Source organism: Patagioenas fasciata, chromosome W (genome assembly GCF_037038585.1).
Source record: "Patagioenas fasciata isolate bPatFas1 chromosome W, bPatFas1.hap1, whole genome shotgun sequence".
NCBI classification, from domain to species: domain Eukaryota; kingdom Metazoa; phylum Chordata; class Aves; order Columbiformes; family Columbidae; genus Patagioenas; species Patagioenas fasciata.
In genome coordinates, this window is record NC_092559.1 from 25,112,629 (window position 1) to 25,133,729 (window position 21,101).

The window sequence follows — 21,101 nt, forward strand, 5'->3', positions numbered from 1 at the left end:
AGCAGGTCGAGGGTTATCCTCCTCTACTCTGCCCTGGTGAGGATGCATCTGGAGTACTACGTCCAGATCTGGGCTTCCCAGTTTAAGAAGGATAAGGAATTACTGGAGGGAGTCCAGCGATGGACTATGGAGATGATATGAGGCCTAGAGCACTTTTCTTATGAGGAGAGACTGAGAGAGCTGGGTCTGTTCAGCCTGGAGAAGAGAAGGCTGAGAGGCAATCTCATCAATATTTCTAAATATCTGAAGGGTGGATGTCAAGAGGATGGGACCAGACTACTTTCAGTGGTGCCCAACAATAGGATGAGGGGCAATGGGCACAGGCTGACGCATAGAAGGTTCCATCTGAATATGAGGAGAACCTTTTTTCCTTTGAGGGTGACAGAGCACTGGAACAGGTTGCCCAGAGAGGTTGTGGAGTCTCCTCTGGAGACATTCAAGACCTGCCTAGACACATTCCTGTGCAATCTGCTCTAGGTGTACCTGCTTTAGAAAGTGGGTTGAACTAGATGATCTCCAGAGGTCCCTTCCAACTGCAACCATTCTGTGATTCTGTGAGTTTGCATTATCTGGGCTACTGTAAGAGTTGGTCTGAAGATGGAGCAGTATTTACTTGAAACATAGTCATCAGGAACTGAGAGAACTGAGGCCCTGACAGAAAGAACGCATGGACAATGACTTGGAGAGAGCCCTGAGGAGAAGAACTGTGTTGCACAGGTCTCTCCGACCCGGAGGGCTACTGCTAACAATGGCTGCTGTATGGACTTCGCCTGCTGCCTCAGCCAAGCTAGCCCCTGCTTCCTAAAAGGGATTGTTATGTGGGTCTCTCTGACCCAGGGACAATAGCTGCCATCCAGAAGATGGATTCTCACCTGCAGCCTCAGTCACACCTGTCCGCCACCTCCTCCCTCAAACAAAGGCCAATGAAGAAGAGCATGCCCAGAACCTCACCAAGGGTCCTGAGGTCACTCAATGGACCAGAAAGAGACCCCTGAACTTGAGGCCATGCAAGCACAGATGGGTCCTGGCAAGAGAAGCGAGGACTTTTCAAGCCTGTGCAGTTTAAGCCTGGGTTGCAAAACAAAGGCGGAGTCTGGCCTTGAACGATGGGAGCGACGGGGGGTGAAGAAGCAGAAGAGATGACTCCCAAATGGACATTGTTAAGATCTTCCCACCAGAGGATCCTGAACCACAACAGAGGACCGGCAAAACTCTACAGGACCGGAGACCAGAGGGACACCTTTGGAACTCATCTGGTGGTAAACAAATCCTCATTCCCATCTTCTTATTTTTCTTTCCCTTTTTTCTTTTTTTTTCCTTTCCCTTTTTCTTACTCTCTCGCTATCGCATGCCGCTTTATGGGCAAAATAATTAAGTAACACTGTTTGATTGAATTATAACCCCTCGGCATTTTGGTTGCCATAATTTTGCATTTCAAGATCAAGGTAAACGAACCATCATGAGTCCATCACCGAATGCACCGTGACAGCTACATATAAAGATAATGGTGGCTTAATAGCAGGATAATTTCCTTGTGGAAAATAATTATGACTTTGACCCTCCTGGAGTCAGAATAAAATGCTGCAGGGGTAAGACAACTTATTATTGTTATTTCCTAAATCTTACCGTAACAGATGAAATACCTTATATGCCTTGGGTAAATTTTTCATTCAACAAATTACCATGGCACAGATTTTAGAGATACATACATATTATCCTTTCCAAGACTTCTTTAGCTTTTATGTCATTGCAATTTTTTTTTTCCACTGGATCAAGAATTTAGTAATTTTATTTGTTTGGAATTTCATTTTAGAAGTCTTTACTAAATCCATCAGAACCCAAAACTGTGTTAGAATGATTTAATACCCTTATAAAGTTCCCCTATACTTGCTAACAGTTCTAATTATCACATTAAAAGCACTGCAATGGTAGAAAAAAAATGTAACACATTAAAATCACAGAATCACAGAATCGACTGGGTTGGAAAAGACCTCAGAGATCATCAAGTCCAACCCTTGGTCCAACTTCAGTCCATTTACTAGATCATGGCACTAAGTGCCATGTCCAATCTCAGCTTAAAAACCTCCAGGGACGGTGAGTCCACCACCTCCCTGGGCAGTCCATTCCAATGCTTGATCACTCTCTCCATAAAGAATTTCTTTCTAATATCCAGCCTAAATTTCCCCTGGCAGAGTTTAAACCCATGCCCCCTTGTCCTATTGCTAACTGCCTGGGAGAAGAGACCAATCCCCACCTGGCTATAACTTCCCTTCAGGTAGTTATAGAGACTGATGAGGTCACCTCTAAGCCTCCTCTTCTCCAGACTAAACAACCCCAGCTCCCTCAGCCTCTCCCCATAGGTCTTGTGTTCAAGTCCCTTCACCAGTCTTGTTACTCTTCTCTGGACCTGCTCCAGCACTTCAATCTCTTTCCTGAGGGGAAGACATTTCCTGAGGGGCCCAGAACTGAACACAATACTCCAGGTGTGGCCTCACCAATGCAGAGTACAGGGGAAGGATCACTTCCCTTGTCCTGCTGACCATGCTCTTTTTGATACAGGACAGGATACCATTGGCCTTCTTGGCCACCTGGGCACACTGTTGGTTCATGTTGAGCTTCCTGTCAATTAGTACCCCCAGGTCCCTTTCTGCCTGACTGCTCTCCAGCCACTCTGTGCCCAGCTTGTAGCGCTGCAGGGGGTTGTTGTGGCCAAAGTGCAGGACCTGGCACTTGGCCTCGTTGAATTTCATCCCATTGGAATCGGTCCATTTTTCCAGTCTATCCAGATCCCTCTGCAGAGCCCTCCTGCCTTCCAGCAGGTCGACACTCCCTCCCAACTTTGCTGATGATGGTCTCAATCCCTTCATCTAAATCATCAATAAAGCTGTTAAACAGGACTGGACCCAACACTGACCCCTGGGGGACACCACTAGTGACTGGCCACCAGCTAGATGCAGCCCCATTCACCAGCACTCTCTGGGCCCAGCCCTCCAGCCAGTTCTTAACCCAGCAGAGAGTACACTTGTCCAAGCCATGGGCTACCAGCTTTTGCAGGAGTATATTATGGGAGACAGTGTCAAAGGCTTTGTTGAAGTCTAGATAGACCATGTCTACAGCTTTCCCCTCATCCACCAGGGGGTCACCTGATCATAAAAGGAGATCAGGTTGGTCAGACAGGACCTGCCCCTCCTAAACCCATGCTGGCTGGGTCTGATCCCTTGTCCATCCTGAAGGTGCTTTGAAAACTGGAAAACATTCTTTTTGAAAGGGGAAAGTGTGGCTGTTGAAAGAACCTTTTAAATTCCTATTTAAGAAGCTATTTAATCTCTTTTTGTTCAGTTGTTGATTGCATTATTGGAAATAACTGCTTATTTTTGTTTTAAAGGGATGGTTAAAACAGATTACTCACTTTAGCATCTCATAAGCTTACTTCAGAATATATTGTGTTGTATACCTACAATGTTAGAAGGACTTTAAAATCACTAAATAAAGTAATTAATTTTGAATAGGTTGGAATAATGATTTCCTGAGTAACTGTATGCAATCATATGCATTATGATAGTATTAAAAAACAGACTCATGTTATAGGTTACATGTGAAGTCCTCTTTGAGTGGATATCTTTTTTATATTTCTTTATATTCAGTTGCCTCATGGGTGACCTCAGGCCTGACATACCTCATAAAACCCAGTCTTTATAATGAACATAGAATTATTAATTTTTGCCTTCTGTTTTCTGTGACATTCATTGCAGTAATACAAGAGTGTTTTGTAAATGAATTAATTGCTTACTGCAACAGTTCTGTGAGGGAAATAGAGTTTATTCGGGAAGAACAGGAGTTTCAACTTCTAGAGACACACTGATTTGGTGAGTTTTGATGAAGATGCAACAGGCAAATTTTTCAAAGTGCTTGGGAAGGCTTATTTAAAATTTTCCAGTGGATTTTTCCAATTAAATTCCTTTTTAACAGTATTGATTGAAATTAAACTTTGTCTTTGGGAAAGAAAAAAAAAAAAAGACTATCCTGACATTTCTCCAGGGTATTCTGATTCAGTTTTTAATTTTGCAATTACTTTGTTTCGAGGTATCTTTTTAAAGTTGTATTTGAATTGTTTTTAAATACCTTCATGGTATTAAAGCATAGTAATAAAGCAAAGTATAGATTTTTATAGTTTAAGTAACACAAAGCAGTCAAGGAGCAGAAAGCTCCATATTTACATTTTAATTGTTGCATGGGAATTTCTGTTCTTTTCCTTCTGCATGGTTGCAGTTCTTGCCCAGCTCTAAGAGTTTTAATTAGACAGCTTTAGTGACTGCTTGCTTTCTGTCTAGCACACTTTTTCGCAGTCCACTTATCATTCAGTAAACATTTTCCAGCTTCTGTTACAGTTCCAAGACACCTATGTGATTGTCTCATTCCCCACCCAAATCCAATTAATTCCTGGATTATTGTCTTGCAGTGCATTGAATGGGGCTGAGTCTTTTTGAAAAGACCGGATATGTAAGATTTTTGGGACTGCCAAAAAGGGAAGGGTTGTGAAGCAGTGGAACAGGCTGCCCAGGGAAGTGGTTGAGTCACCATTCCTGGAGGTGTTTAAAAGATGTATATATGAGGTTCTTAGGGACATGGTTCAGTGCTAGAGTTAGGTTATGGTTGGACTCAATGTTCTTAAAAGTCTCTTCCAAACAAAGTGATTCTATGATTCTATGTTGAATACATCCTTAAAGATCACAGTAAAGCACACGCATACTGACAGAGGCAAGCTAAGGTTACCAGGGAAATCTCAACTTAGATATTTCCTAAATTTGGGATGCTTAACTATGCAACCATACTGCTCTTCTGTACAGGTTGCATTGTAGAAAACCAACACAACCTGCACCTGCCATGAAAACCTTGCTTTCTCCCTTTTCAACCTCCATCTCAATGGCTTCTTGTTGAGCTACTTTGCCCATTGTCACGCTCCACAATACAGTCTTCACTCACTTGAATTCATATGGTAACTAAAACCAGTAGGGTACTGAGTGTGGGTGGCACAGGGTTGGTAGCAGAGGGCTGCAGGGGTGGTGTCAGTGAGAGGAGGCTGCAGCTGCTCTGTGCCAAAACCAGCTGATTCCAGCCGGCTCCACACCACAAGACACAACTGAGCCCACCAGCCGTGCTGGTGGTGCCTCTGGGAAAAGGTACTTAAGAAAGGGTAGAAAATGCTATATAGGCAAAGGAGGAGGAAAAATAGAGTGAGAAACAGCAGAAGGAACACAGAGGTCAGAGGAGGAAGAAATGTGTTTTCCCCTAGTGTTTTAATGTTTGCTTCATTACTCTTTTTGTTTCCCAATACCCAAATCAGTAATTAACTATTTATATTAATTGGCAATAAATTAAATTACCCAAAGTGGGGTCTATTTTGCCCATGACAGCAATTGGCAAAGTGATCTCCTTGCCTGCATCTTGACCCACAAGCTTTTTCCTATTCTTTCTGTTTTCTTTCCTGTCCTGCTGTGAGGAAGGAAGGGGGAAGCTAGCTGCCAGCCAGGGCCAACCTACCACAAGCATGTTACCTTTTATGTGAATGAACCACTAGCAGGGAAGAAATGTACTCCTTACACAAAGGATTTGCTACAGCTGTTTGGTCTCAACCCAATTGTAAGGTTTCACACCAATTATTTGACAGAATTATTAACAGAGAGTGGGAGATTTTGGGCTTGCCTGCAGGTGCCAGTGCAGTTTACGCCCAATGGAGTCTCAATTCCCCTGTCCTTGTCTCCTATGGCCTGTAGCATTTTTGACCTAGTACTTCTCTTCTTGCCTGACATCCTGTTTTTCCTTCTTTCCAATAGTTTCTGCACATATTCATTGCACCTGCCACACTTACTTCCATGTTTTTGCTCTGACCCACTTTCTACTCTTCTCCTTCCTGTTTCTGGTGTCTCATCTCCATTCTTCCTGTGCTCCTGCTCTTCTCGCTTCACTCCAGTTTGGCTCTTCATGCCCCTTGCTATGCAGATTCAGCAGCAAAGGCAATGAAAGAACAGGAAAGACAACCTGCAACAATTTTTGGAATTTTAAAAAGCAATGTCAGTAAAAGCCTCTCTCAGGCTTTGTGACTCTCTTATACATGGGTGAATAGCAGACAAATGATGATTTATCTGTCATACACAAAGATGTTTCTAATGGTCTGTATGAACTAAGAGAGGTCTATCATCAAACTTGGCTAGATTCTCATAGAGATGGTAAAATCACATCCCTGACAGCAAGGTGATCCTTCCATCAAATTTTGGTTCTGGTTCTAAAGCATAAAAACACAAGATATTTGTATTGAATGGCTCTGAGAATTTTATAGTGAATGAACAGTGTATTTACTCTGATGTTATTCTTGGAAATGGCTGAATTGTTTTGGTTGAAAATTCCACAAATTAAAAAAAAAAGGGGAGGGAGGGGCATAATAAAATAGCCACAACAATAACAACAGAAAAAAAACCCAAACCAAAATAAAACATATGGGTGATCATAACCTCATCTAAATTCTCATCATAGAAAACTTTGGTCTGAATGGGTGAAATTGTGCATAATTATAAGCAGCCCAACATGGAAAGTGTCCACTACCACATTTTGATCTCATATGAAGAGTGGATCACACTTTCAATACATGTCCTTAACTTTGATATACTTCTTAAATTGTTTGTGTTGGCAAAGCCTAGGCTGAGACAGCGATTCATACAGGCAGCTTTTCTATTAATGTGTATGACTATATTTTTCAATCTGAATATTTTTACCGTATCTCTGAGGTCTGGGAATCAGTGCATCCCCTATCATACTCATTAGTTACAACAGAGAAAAGCTATCATTGGAGCAGTATAATCTCTCTACACTTAATAAATGAAGACGTTTGCTTAAGCACTTGAACTTTATTACATTGTTGCCATAAGCAGGATAAAAAAATGAAATGTCACATGCAAAGACAATTTGGAACATAAAAAACCAATATTTAGAAAGAGTTGCTTAGAAAAGAGAGTAAGACATTGAGAAGGTGCAAATTTGTTCTGCTGAATTATGAAATTAACTATAGAAAATTGCGTTTATATATAAAAATCTTATATTATTTCAGAATACTTTTAAAATTCTTGTTATTAATCTCATTTTGAAGCTCTTGTTCATTTTTGCCTGGGAGAAAAAACTTGTTTCCTTAATGCATTTGACAGCCTGTGTGTATTTCCAGAATCTAGAATGATCTCCTTGGCTAGGAAGCCATCTAGCACTTGCCCTTAATCTTTTCCACAATTCATATTGGCCAAATGAGCAACAATTTCTAATAGTTTCACATCTAGTTGCCTCAAATTAGCTCCCTACACAAAATTAACCTGGTTTCAGATTTCTAAGTGGCCTTTAAGCATCCTTTGTAGGTGTTTAGGAATCTGACTTTAAGTATATCCTTTTTAAAGTATTGATCGTTACTTTCAATCTGAAACATAAAAATGAAATGTTTGAATTGTAAACATGCAGTATTTGGATAAGTTGAGAGTTTCCTACATCCCTGTTAAGTGGAGTTTTTCTTTTAAACTGGCAGTTACCAATATAAATAGTACTGAAATTTTGGCAGTAAGTGAATCTAATATCTATTTGTCAACTTCAGCTCCCAAAACTATACTTTAAAATACTTATTTTTAGAACTAACTGTCCTAATATGAAACTGCCAAGCAGGCAAATACAACAAAGACTAAAAGCTGAAAAATATATGCTTCAGGTAATATTTTCAGCAAACTATGCTAATGATCACAGCATAGTACTAGATTTTGATCTAGAATCTACTGAGTTAGTACTTACTGTTATCTCATGCCATGCATAAAGCCTGGGCAAAGATACACAAGATCTGGAGACCAAGCATCCCTCTTGACAGGAACAAGTTTCCAGTGGAGATAAGGTAAATGGAGAATTCAATTATTTTTAGATAACCATCCTCTCACAGAAGTGTTTATATCATAGTGAGAATGATGGTTACAACAAGTAATTTCCTTCCTGCTCTGTCTCCCCATGGAAATATATAACTCAGTTTTGAATATGGTAGGACACAGATATAATCAACCAAAAATAAGAATAATAGAATAAAGAAAACGAAATCCCTGTGTCATATAGTTTAATTTGAAAATGGGAAGTAGGCCACAAAGGACGTCATTTTTGCTATTAAGATCTTAGGGAGAAAAAAAAAAGTAAAGCAATACTTTGAAAAAAACAAACAAACAAAACAACAAAAAGCCAACAGCAACAAAAAAACCCTACCTGCTTTCTAATTCTGTTAGACCGAACAAGTAAAAATTAGCTTTTAAATATTTTACTTTATGTATAAAGTATATACACCAAAAGTTGAATACATCTTCTTAAGCATGTAATATCTTCCTAGCTTTAGAGTCATGACATTTTGAGTTTGAAAGAAGATTACCCTAGTTATTAATGGGAAAGAGAACAGAACAGACTGAAACTCAGAATATTCATCCTATGTACATGTACAATGAGGACTTAGTTTTTACTATTTCTATGAGCAAGAATGCTTGAACAAACAAAACCATAGTGTGTACATACCATGGCACCATTTTTAGGGCTCCCACACAATGGTTGATTTCTCAGAGAAAATCACAGCTTTTCCCCAAACACTCTGCCGGTTCTATTTAGGAATTGTGAGGTCTGGGATGAGGGCAGGCAGAGCTTACAAAAACCTTGGGGGCTGACTAAAGATGTTTTGGCCTCAGTTATTGCCATGGATCTTTGGAGAGTTTGACAAATCAGGGCAATCACTGAATCTTATATTTGTTCCCCACTTTCCTGTTGTTTTTCAGAGAGGCTCTGGCTAAACATTTGCTGAGGATAAGTTCTCTCCACAAACTTCACAGCCTATACAAACACTGTCAGCTAAGGCCTTGACATTTAAGGAAGGGATGCTGTGTAGCCAACTGACGACATCTAAACCTGCCCTGGGAATTCTACCACACCCCGGAGCCTGGAAAAAAATGTAGCATTTCTCAGGTTGCAGGTGTAAATTTGGTTTATTTTATCAAGCTAAAGCTTAAAACATAGAATCATAGACTCATTTCAGTTGGAAAAGACCCTCAGGATTATCAAGTCCAACCATAACCTAACTTTAGCACTAAACCATGTCCCTAAGAACCTCATCTAAATGCGTTTTAAACACCTCCAGAGATGGTGATTCCACCACTTCCCTGGGCAGACTTTTCCGATGCCTGACAATCCTTTCCATGAAGACTTTTTTCCTAATGTCCAATCTAAACCTCCCCTGGCACAACTTGAGGCCATTTCCTTTTGTTCTATCACTTACTACTTGGGAGAAGAGGCCAACACCCTCCATGCTACAACCTCCTTTCAGGTAGTTGTACAGAGTGATAAGGTCTTACCTCAGCCTACTTTTCTCATGGCTGAACAGCCCCAGTCCCCTCAACTGCTCCTCATAAGACTTGTGCTCCAGGCCCCTCACCAGCTTCGTTGCCCTCCTCTTCACTCTCTCTAGTACTTCAATGACCTTCTTATGATGAGGGGCCCAAAACTGAACACAGTATTCAAGGTGCGGTCTCACAAGTGCCGAGTACAGGGGACAATCACTTCTCTAGTCCTGCTGGCCACACTATTCCTGATAAAAGCCAGGATGCTGTTGGCCTTTTTGGCCACCTGGGCACACTGCTGGGTCATATTCAGCTGACTGTCATTCAACACGCCCAGATCACTCTCTGCCAGGTAGCTTTCCAGCCACTCTTCTCTGAGCCTGTAGTGTTGCCTGGGCTTGTTATGACCCAAGTGCAGGACCCGGCATTTGGTCTTGTTAAACTTCATACAGTTGGCCTCAGTCCAACGATCCAGCTGGTCCAGAACCCTCTGTATGGCCATCCTACCCTCCAGCAGATCAACACTCCCACCCAATTTGGTGTCATCTGCAAACTTACTCAATACCTTCATCCAGATCATTGATAAAGAGATTAAACAGAACTGGCCCCAGTACTGAGCCCTGGGAGACACCACTCATGACCGGCTGCCAACTGGATTTGGCTCCATTGACCACAACTCTTTGGGCCTGGCCCTCCAGCCAGTTCTTTATTCATTGCAGAATATACCCATCCAGGCCACGAGCTGCCAACTTCTCCAGGAGAATGCTGTGGGATACAGTGTCAAAGGCCTTACAGAAGTCTGAGTACACAACATTCACAGCCTTTCCCTCATCTACTAGTTGGGTCACCTTGTCATAGAAGGAGATCAGGTTGGTCAAACAGGACCTGCCTTTCATAAACCCATGTTGACTGGACCTGATAATACGGTTCTCTTGAATGTGCCATGTGATATCACTCAGTATCATCTGCTCCATGACCTCACCCAGCACTGAGGTAAGACTGACAGGTCTGTAGTTCCCCAGATCGTCCTTCCGGCCCTTCTTGTAGATGGGTGTCACGTTTGCCAACTTCCAGTCAACCAGGACTTCCCCAGTTAGCTAAGATTGCTGACCGAAAATGGAAAGTGGTTTAGTGATCACCTCCACCAGCTCCCTCAGACCCTTTGGATGGATCCCATCTGACCCAATAGACTTGTGCATGTCCAAGTGGTGTAGCAGGTTTCTAACCATTTCCCCTTGGATTAATGGGGCTTCATTCTGCTCCCCATCCCTTTCTTCTGTCTCAGGGGGCTGGGTACCTGGAGCACAACTGTTCTGACTATTAAAGACTGAGGCAAAGAAGGCATTTAATACCTTAGCCTTTCCCTCATCTTCTGTCACTATATTTCCCTCTGCATCCATCAGGGGATGGAGATTCTCCTTAACCCTCCTCTTGTTGCTAATATATTTATAGAAACATTTCTTATTGCCTTTCACAGCAGTAGCCAGGTTCAGCTCTAGTTCATCTTTGGCCCTCCTATTTTTCTCCCTGCACAACCTCACAGAATTCTTGTATTCCTCTTGAGTGGCCTGCCCCTCCTTCCAAAGGTTATAAATTCTCTTTTTATTCCTATGTTCCAGACACAGCTCTCTATTCAGCCAGGCCGGCCTTCTTCCTTGCTGGCTTGCCTTCCGGCACATGGGGATGGTCTGCTCCTGAACCTCTAAGATTACCTTCTTGAAGAGAGACCAGCCTTCCTGGACTCCTTTGTCCTTCAGGACTGCCTCCCAAGGGACTCTGCCAACCAGCCTTCTGAAGAGGTCAAAGTCTGCCCTTCAGAAGTCCAAAGTGGCAGTTCTGCTGACCACCCTCCTAACTTCTCCAAGGATAGTGAACTCAATCATTTCATGATCACTATACCCAAGGCAATCTCCAACTGACACATTTCCCATGAGTCCTTTTCTGTTAACAAAAAACAGATCCATTGGGGTTCCATCCCTGGTAGGCTCACTAACCAGCTGTGTCAGGAAGTTGTCTTCCATGCACTGAAGGAACCTCCTAGACTGCTTCCTCTCTGCTGCGTTGTATTTCCAGCAGACATCTGGTAGGTTGAAGTCCCCCATAAGAACAAGGGCTAGTGATCAGGAGACTTCTCCCAGCTGCCTGCAAAATATTTCATCTGCCTCTTCATCCTGGTTGGGTGGTCTGTAACAGACCCCAACCAGGATGTCCGCCTTGTTGCCCTTCCCCTTGATTCTCACCCATAGACACTCAACCCTATAATTACCCTCTTCAAATTCCACACAGTCAAAACCTTTCCTAACACACATGGCTACCCCATCTCTTCTCCTTCCTTGCCTATCCCTTCTGAAGAGTTTATAGCCATCCACTGCAGTGCTCCAGTTATGAGAGTCATCGCACCATGTTTCACAGTTTTTCTGCCTCACAAGGGCTTCCAGTTCCTCCTGCTTGTTGCCCATGCTGCGTGCATTTGTATAGATGCACTTCAGCTGAGCCATTGATTCCAGACCAAAGGGCCCCGTTAGCACTACCCTCAGATGCCAGCCTGTCACCCTTGGATGTGTCTCTGCCACACCTGGTTTCCTCCCCCTTCAAAGCTAGTTTGAAGCCCTCTCAATAGTTCCTGCTAACTCCTGCTCCAGGATCTTTTTCCCTTTTGAGACAGGTCCATCCCATTTGTTGCTAGCAGATCAGGTGCTATGTAAGCCGGCCCATGATTTGGAAACTCTGAACACAGTGAGCGGAATACACCACAGGATGCAGCCATGGAGGTCTAGATTATATTTAGCAGTCCATAGCTGACTATGTGTCACGGTTTGATTGCAGGGGGAAAATAAACTGTGGCAGATGCTTTGTTAACCCCCTCTTCTTCCCCCCAGCCCCCTTAGCCCTCCCTCCCCACTAAATACAGGCGACTGGAAGGCAAAGAAGGACAGAGAGAGAGAGAGTTGGAAAAAATTAAAAGTGTTTTACTAATGCTGCTTAATAAAACAGATAAAATAATACAAAATATACAAAACTGATCTTGAAAATCCTGGCAAAGAACTGCTCCGGCAGCAGCAGCAGGCACCCGGAAGTCCTGGGCTGGTCTCTGCAGCAAACTGGAACTGGATTCAGTCTGTCACTAGGCCTCAGTTCACAGGGACAACTCGCAGGGTCCTTCCCAAATGCCGGCCATAATCAAAGAGCGAAAAAAGGGACGAGATCCTTGTGATCTCCCACTTTTATATAAAGTATCACGTGAATGGGATGGAATATTTAATTGGTCAGTTTTAGTCACCTGTTCAGTTCCCTCCTTCTTGCCCCTCTCACTTACGGGACGTGCATCCTTATTAGTGACCTTGCATTCCATTGCTATGTCTACCAAAACATGTATCCTACTTTAGAAAAGTTCAGTTACTAAGAAGACTTTAGCTGAAAGGAAAATTCACTAAAAGAGAAACTTGTCTTGTTTTTAAAAAAAACAGGACACTATGCCTTCCAGCAAGATCATGACACTGGCTACATAAACACAGCACAGGAAGGGTCTCAAGAGCTCTTCTCCCTGCTGAGGCGATTAGGGACAACGCATACTGGGATGCAGACAGAGATGCATGTACAGTCAGAGATCTTGTTCAGGAAGGAGCGCAGAGCCGGGTCAAGCAGAGAGCTGAGCCAGGCTGAGACCCTCTCTTTATTAGCCACTGACAATTAATAGGATTTACAGATAGGGGCCTGGACTAAGATGTTACATGTTTTTCCAGTAATTGTTATTAAAAACACACCACACTCATGTTATCTTTGTTTCAGTTATGTTCCCACTCATTCACAGACCAGGCCCAAGGACATTCACACATCACATACACTTGGGGGCGGTTATCCGGCCTGAGATACCATTCTTGCAAGTCTGGGCTATAACTTTTTATAATTATGAGAAACTCACTTCAAAATAATCTGTCCAAGGCCCTTTATATATTATTATGTTAGTATTATGCCTTTGACCATCCAGATGGTCATGTTAGTGTTGCTCTTCCTTTATCATACAGGTGGCTGGAACCACACATCTTGCTTTCTCACATTTTACTTTCCAACATTTCCCCCTTTTTTGTTTTAAACATCAGGTTCTCAATGAGCACAGTAAGGACCCGGCTTTGTTCTTCTTTGCATTCTGTATCATTCTCCAGATTATTTGAAGGACTACAAGAAAAAACATCACACAAGCATATCCAGTTCCCACAGAAACCCATATATGCAGATTGAGAGCTGAAAATGAAGTTTTAGGATCTAATCACTTTATGCTATTAGATAATGTTAGCCATTTTGTCTTACAGTCCTAATTCTTACAAACTGTGTAATTATTTTGCAGGGTACTGGCTAAATCCTAAATCAGGCCTTGCACATTAGCTAAGACTGTTATTTTACTTCATATCACTCATAAACACCATAATTCAATTTCAGTGGTGTTGAGGGTTAGATTGCGGGGTGACAATAAAACCCTGGCAGATGTATTTTTAGCCTCCTCTCCCCCCCACTTCCCCATTTTGCCCCTCCCTCTCCCCCCTTCCCAGTAAGGACAGGTGATCGGGAGGGAAAGAAGGACAGAGAGAAGAGAGTTGGAAAAATTAAAAAGGTTTTACTAACGCTACTAATAAGAATAGAGAAAATAATACAAAATATACAAAAGCAATCTTGAAAGTCTCAGCAACTGCAGAGCCAGCATCCGAAGTCCTGGATTGGACTCTGCAGCCAACCGGAGCTGGATTCAGTCTCTCACTAGGCCTCAGTTCGCAGGGACAACTAGCAAGGTCCTCTCCTAATGTCGGTCATAAGCAGAAGGGAAAAGGAAAAGAGGGACAAGATCCTCCTGATCTCCCACTTTATATGACGTATTCACGTGAATGGAATGTTATACATAGTTGGTCAGTTTCTTGGTCACCGGTTTCTCGTTGCCCCTCTCACGAGATGTTCATCCGTGCTTATCAATAAGTTTGCATTCCATTGCTAGGTTTACCAAAACATGTATCTGGTTCTCCAGGAAAATGCAGCTAATATGAAGGCTTTAGCTGCCAGGCAAAATTCACTAAAAGAGAAACTTGTTTTTTAACAATACCAGGACAAATGGTATTAGACATATTTAGCACTCCGATAACAGAAAATACACATTCAGATATCAGCTAAGGAGATTATTTAAATACAATATCATAAGAATAATGAGGATCCACAACGTGCATGTAGTCACTCACAAGAAACAAAACTAGAAGCCTTTTACTTCAGGGTACTCACAAGAAATAGTCACTCACTCAAATAAAGAAGTGAGGTGTCATTAATCCCAGGAAGTTTCCTTAGATGGTGTTCCTGTCTAAGGAAAGCACTCCAGTTTACAGACCAGCAGCTCTGAGAAGACCACTCAAAGGGGGTCTTCGGCGTTTCATTGTTTGGCCAGATGTGGCTGTGGGCATTACAACATAATCCAGAAGCTTCTCAGCTAGTCTGGGCACCTCCTTTGTTAAGGACCCTGTCAACTGACTGAAGGTCCCACCCCTCCTGACCCACCAGTTGGTAGAGGTGAATCTGATTGACAACACCTTGGTACCATTCTAGGTGTATATATGTGGGGACAGGCACAGTGGGGCACAGAAGGTACTAAAGAGCCATCAATCTCCTCATTGAAAGCTCCAGATTTCAGGGGAATGTGTACTGCCTCACAATCCAGCCTGTGACCACAGTCATCTGACAAACTACTCTGGAGTGGTGGTGCAGTCACCCCTTGTCTCCAAAGTCAAAAGGGGGCATTCTGTTGGTGAGTTCGAATGCCCACTGTGGATCATCATACCTAATGTGTCATTTATGTGTCATTTTCCTGTTATACATTATCATTACAAATCAACCTACAATAGAACAGAATAATACAAATTACAGCAATTACAGTTATTAACAAATATTGGAGAAAGTTGGTTAGCCATACTAATAAGGAAAACAAATGCATTGAAATTTTTTTCACCAGTTAGTCCCTAGTCCAAATAATGTAAATCTGTATCATTCTGATATGCTAGTGACTCTTCCTTTGGTCTCTTCTGTTTCTTTGTTGCCCTCTGCTGCAGGGACAGATGCTGCATCTTTGGTACTGAGTCCTGCATCATGTTTGTCCAACTCATAGAAAGGTTTAACATAGTTCGCAGGAAACCACTTTGGTCCTGTTGGAAGAAGAACACAAGCATACCCCCTCCCCCAGGTGATTAGTTCTACAGGCCCTTGCCACTGACTGTTGTGCAGGGGATCCCGGTATAAAACCTTTGGTCTCTGAGACAGTGAATCTGGAACACGGAAATGTTTTTCCACTGCTGTGATAGAGGAGGGAGGCACTGTACAAATCAAAAAATTTAAAGCATATATTGCATTGTCTAATTGTTCCTGAGGCATCATATTCCCCCTTTTTGGTTTTAATAACATCTGTTTCAGTGTGGAATGTACTCGTTCAATGACAGTCTGTCCAGTGGGAGAATGTGAAATACCTGTGACATGCGAAATACCCCATTGCTGTAAAAAATATTGCGTGGATCTAGCAGTGTATCCAGGACCGTTGTCAGTTTTAATCTGTTGTGGCACTCCCAGCATAGCAAAATAGTGGGTCCAGTGACACTGAACATCTCTGCTTTACTCACTTGTATGCGCAGATGCACAAAGCATACCTGAAACATATACATATTTCAAACGGCCAAAGGATGAAACGTGTAACATCAGACTGCCAAATGTCATTAGCTGAGAGTCCGTGAGGGATAACTCCAAGGGAGGGCGAGCTTGTAATCACGCCTTGACATTCCGGGCAAGAGCGCACTATGTCTCTCACTTGCTCGAGAGTGAGACCAAACATCTTTTTTAAGGCAGCAGCATTCTGATGGAAGAAAGCATGTGAAACCCTGGCAGACTGGAAACAGCCTGTAGCTACAGTATAAGAATCTGCAACTGTGGAGGGGTTTCTGTTAGACGGAGATTGATTACTGAACTAGCCAGGCCTAAAGGAATTTCAAGGTCAACTTGGAAAGCTGAAAACAGGACCTGCTGTGGGAGAGAATCAGTTCTACAATAACAAGGCCTCAACATGACGTAAATCAATGGACCTATCAGCAGTGAGACTTCGGTGCGTGGACAGCTCGTGAACATAGATGCTTGGAGCGTGGACGCGCGATCAGAGAATAGTTGCATATATAAGGAGGCTTGTTTCTGTAACAAATGGCTTTGCGTGATTCACATTGAATCGGAATGCTGAGTCCGTTATCACTCCAACCAATGGTGACCCTGACATGATACTCTGAACGGCGTATCAGTACGATTGGGGAAAAGCCTGGAGTGGCCCAGCTGGAGGCGGATCAGCTGGACTGAGAACCGGGTGGAGGCGTATGGACGTTCCGCAGACAATTTTGTCGAAGAAATCACCGGAAAAGGTGAGCAGCTGGGGCAGGAGGAGGGAAGAGTGAAGCTCCTCCTGATATTTTCTCTGTGAGAGAACTTAAATATGAAGAAAGTAACATACGTAGACTGTTAGTTTGGTGTAGAACTAACGGCTACCTGGCAGAAACCAAGAAGGCTTTTAAACTTGAACTTTGGGACGATATAGGGCAGAAATTATGGGATATGGTCAGCAATGGAGATAAAGAAGCTAAATCATTAGTAACTACATGGAAGCTTATAATTACCACCTTAAAAGATCTTAAGCCTGAATGCTCTGTTGCTGCTGGAATTTTTGTAGCGTTCCAGCCTGATAAGAATCCTGAAAATCGCTGTGAAGTTTACCCAGTTTGTGTCTTTGATACCTTCCCTACTCCAGCCCCTGCTGTGCCTTCAGCACCCCCGAGGGTTCAGCAGTCCGGGGCAGGGGGAGGAAAAATGCCGAGCGGGTGTCCTGCTACACTATTACCCAACTCTGATGAGAATAGCAAGGATTGGAGTCACACAACTTGCCTAAAGAACCTGTGAAAGCTGAGAATGCTAAACTCATAAACAAGTGTACTATCAGTCCTTTTACCAATTTGTATCCGCCTTTACCAGCTTTTAACCCTCCAGCTTCCATGAGAGAGCAGAAGGAGTCGCCGGATAAGAACTGGGCAAAAGAACTGCGTGAAGGATTAGATCAGCTAACAGTGAGTGAATCCAGTAGTCGGCAATGTGATGATGCTGTTCACGACGGGAAAGGGGATGCACCTGGGGACTCAGGTTATACTAATAATTATGATGCTAGAAACTATTGGCGAGAATGTGCACTGTTCTGAACGCCCCTGTTACTAATGTTTCTCCAGCACCATTCTAGTCCACATTATCTGATGACTTGGATGAGAATGGGGGTTTGCAGCATTTTCTTCAAAAGTTAACAGGAAAAGGAGTATGTGTACATGTTGCCCTGTGATCAGATAAAAACCATGAAAGACTCAAGCAAAATTAGACCTATGCAATGTAACAGCTATAGATCATTTAGGTCAGAAAGATGGGGATCCGTTGAAAGCGGCGGGTATCCCCCAGCTCTTGGAAGAGACACTAATTGGCGCACCGCAATTACAGGTGTGATTAGTTTCTGAAATCCTGAGGCAGTCAGCAGACCTTGCTTATTAAGCTATGATAAAGATGCCTGAAACCAACAAAGCAGCCAAATCATTTCCAACTATTAATCAGGGTCCCAATGAGAATTACATGCAATTTATTGACCATCTTCAAGAGACCATCAATAAGCAGGTTGAAAACTTAGAAGTTAAGGAAGCACTGGTGTTGAAATTAGCAGTAGAGAATGCTAATGTTTGCTATCAGCATGTTATTTGCGAGTTTTACAGTACATATTATGTGCTCCTGTGTATTGCCTCTCTGAAAATCAAGCAGCTTGTCAGGAATGTGAGTTAATTGTTTTACTAGTTGTTTTTAAGTGCGCCACAAAACCTTCTCCCCGCTTTTCCCACTCATGCTGCAAGCAGCCCTCTGCTTCCCCCCTCACTCCTCTTCTCAAGGTTTTTACTTGCAAGATGGGATCAGGAATGATCGTTTTCAGTTGTGTTCCTAAGAAATCAGTATTGGGAGGTGTTTTAAAACATAGGAAAGCACTCTGACAATAAATCATTAAATCTTTTCAGACAGTTTTACAGGCAGGGCGATTTGAACTTCAACAAGCTGAGAGAGACTTAACTGATAACACACAGGTCAGAAAACTTGTTAAAGTCTGCAAGATGCTTTCCTTATTAACCTGTTTTCTTTGTGGGTATCTGTTTAAGCATGTTGCAATTTTAGTAGGTCTTTGTTATATTGTACTATAAGTTCACAGTCTGTTAAATCATGAGAATCCATGGACTCAAAAAGTGCGTTTTGTGATAATACAGAAGATCGTGAGTCATTTAGTTCATTACTGCGTGAATGTGATGGTAAAATTTTGAGTGTAGTAGCTGTTATTTCTCTTTCTAGCACGCTAGCTTTATTTCGGTATCCAGACTTGCGCAACTCTGTGATAGGCTCTGTCTCATCTCAATGTGCTGGATTTGGCTCTTTTGTATGCACACCAAGTAAAGAATCCTGATTTTGGGATAACAGTTGTAGCGCACCAGATGAGACACTAATAAAAGCCTTGCCCGATCCAGCTTGCTGCGGCAGCGGGGGTGCAGGTGCCGATGGGGCTCCAGCGCGCACTGACCTGTTTTGTCAGGGAGACCCAGTGGTGCCTCCACCTGGCTGAGCAGTAAGCAGTTCAAAGGTGCAATGCAAAAATTGAGAGATTGTCTTAAATTAGTGTAACTGTGATCCACCTGCATATTTGAACTTGGTATTTGGTTTTCATATCTGAGCTCAGTATTTTAATTTGCATATTTGTATTTGGTACCAAACAAATTTTGTTTGGGGAGATAATTACAAAATGGGAACCCGTTCCACTGCTAAAATGTCACTGCTGAAATTCCAAATTGCTCCCCCTTAGGATGCATCCTTGCGCATTAGAGTAATTGCTTATATTGTCATCTAGTAATTTTGAGACCAGAAAATAATTTAAAATGTTAAACTCTGCTTTGCACTGAAAAAAAAAAAAAAAGAAACAAACAAACACCTAAATGCTATGAGGGATGTGAACTTGGTATTTTATGAAGTTGTATTTAAAAGTTGCTGGAATGTGAACTGATTTGGATCTAGGAAAATGGAATAATGGATTGATGTTTAATATACTGTATTTGACATCTGTAAATTGTGGAAGGTAAATGGGGCTGAGGAATGTAACAACTGTTGAGCTAATTGGAATGGTATATAAAACTCAGCTCATTGTAACCGAGGAGTTTGCCAGAGCCTCCCACTTCGTACCAGCAGTTACGCCAGCTGCGTGGCCTTGGCTATATCTGAACTGCAGCAAGAAGAGAAAGAAGAAAAAAAAAATGGAAAAACCTGGTTGCCCGCTGCTAAGTGGAGAAAGGGGGGCTTTATTCCCCCTGCTCTGTCTTTTTTTTTCCTGGAGTATTGTCATCCATCCTTGTTGTGGCACTGTGTTGCTTTCTCAGCTTTGAATCAGGGGTTGCTGGTGATGTTTCTTTTTCCTTCTGTCTTGTTCCTAGGTTTTGGCACATCTGGGGAAAGAGCTCATAATTTTACCTCCTTGCTGAAGTCAGTCTTTTCATACTGGTCAGCTTTTGGAGGTCAGAGTGCTCAATGCTTCTCTGGGTCAGACTGGTACTGATTTGGGTGTGGAGTGCAGCCAGGTTGGTTTAATGTGGAGTTCGAACCGATCTGTTTTCATGCTGGGCTGGATGTCTTGTCATCCCAGATGGGGGCGAGAGGGAGGTTTTATTCTCCCTCCAAGCAATGCTATTGCTAGAGAACTGTAATACTGCATCAAGGAGTCTGAGGGATGAAATTTAAAGGCATTGCCAGTGGGTCCATAGTTCTAATGAAGCTGGGAAATTAAACAAATTTTTTTTTTTTTTAATACACTTATTCTGTGGTAACTGGTTGTAAGAGACTTCTTAGTAAATTCACCATGCTAGTTTTTGAGATCATGGAAGAGAATGAAAGAGAGGCTGTTTTTTGAAATCAATAGAATGCCAAATTTGGAACAAAGTTTTAATACATGAATTCTTGTATTTGCCATAAAGCTCTATACCTCTCTTGGGTCAGGATTTGTTAAGTAAATTGTAAGCTCAAATAACGTTTTCTGAGAACTCTGTTTAGTTGCATGTCCCACAAGAAGCTGCTTGTATGGCGCAGATCTGCTTGCTGCAAGTGAGAAATCTCCAAGGAAATTTCAAATGCTGTATTTCCACTAGTATTAACAGCCAATGTTTCGATAAAGCAAATACTACACTGATAGATCTGAAACAGGACTTCGATCCGGTAAGGGAAAACAATATCCAATAAAGATGACAGCCAAAATGGAGTTAGAAACTTTGAGGAATAAATTTATGAAAACCTTACAGGCTGACTGCATTCGATTGGACTTGCAGATTTGTCTATTTATAGCTACAACATAGAAACAACCTGTGGCTAGTATGAGACAGTATGATGAGATTGCTAACAGGCTGATATATCAATTGTCACTCTGATCAAGAAAATGCAGGGAATGAATTTAAGTCTTAATAGGCCATGATCCTTTTGTCATATATGTACCAGTTGTGAAATATAATTATGATTTTTTTTTTATTTGTAATCTATGTCTTTGTAAATTGCACTAGCTGATTTTCTTAACAGCACGGCTTTTGGCATGCATAAATGTAAATTTTTGCAGAACCTGCA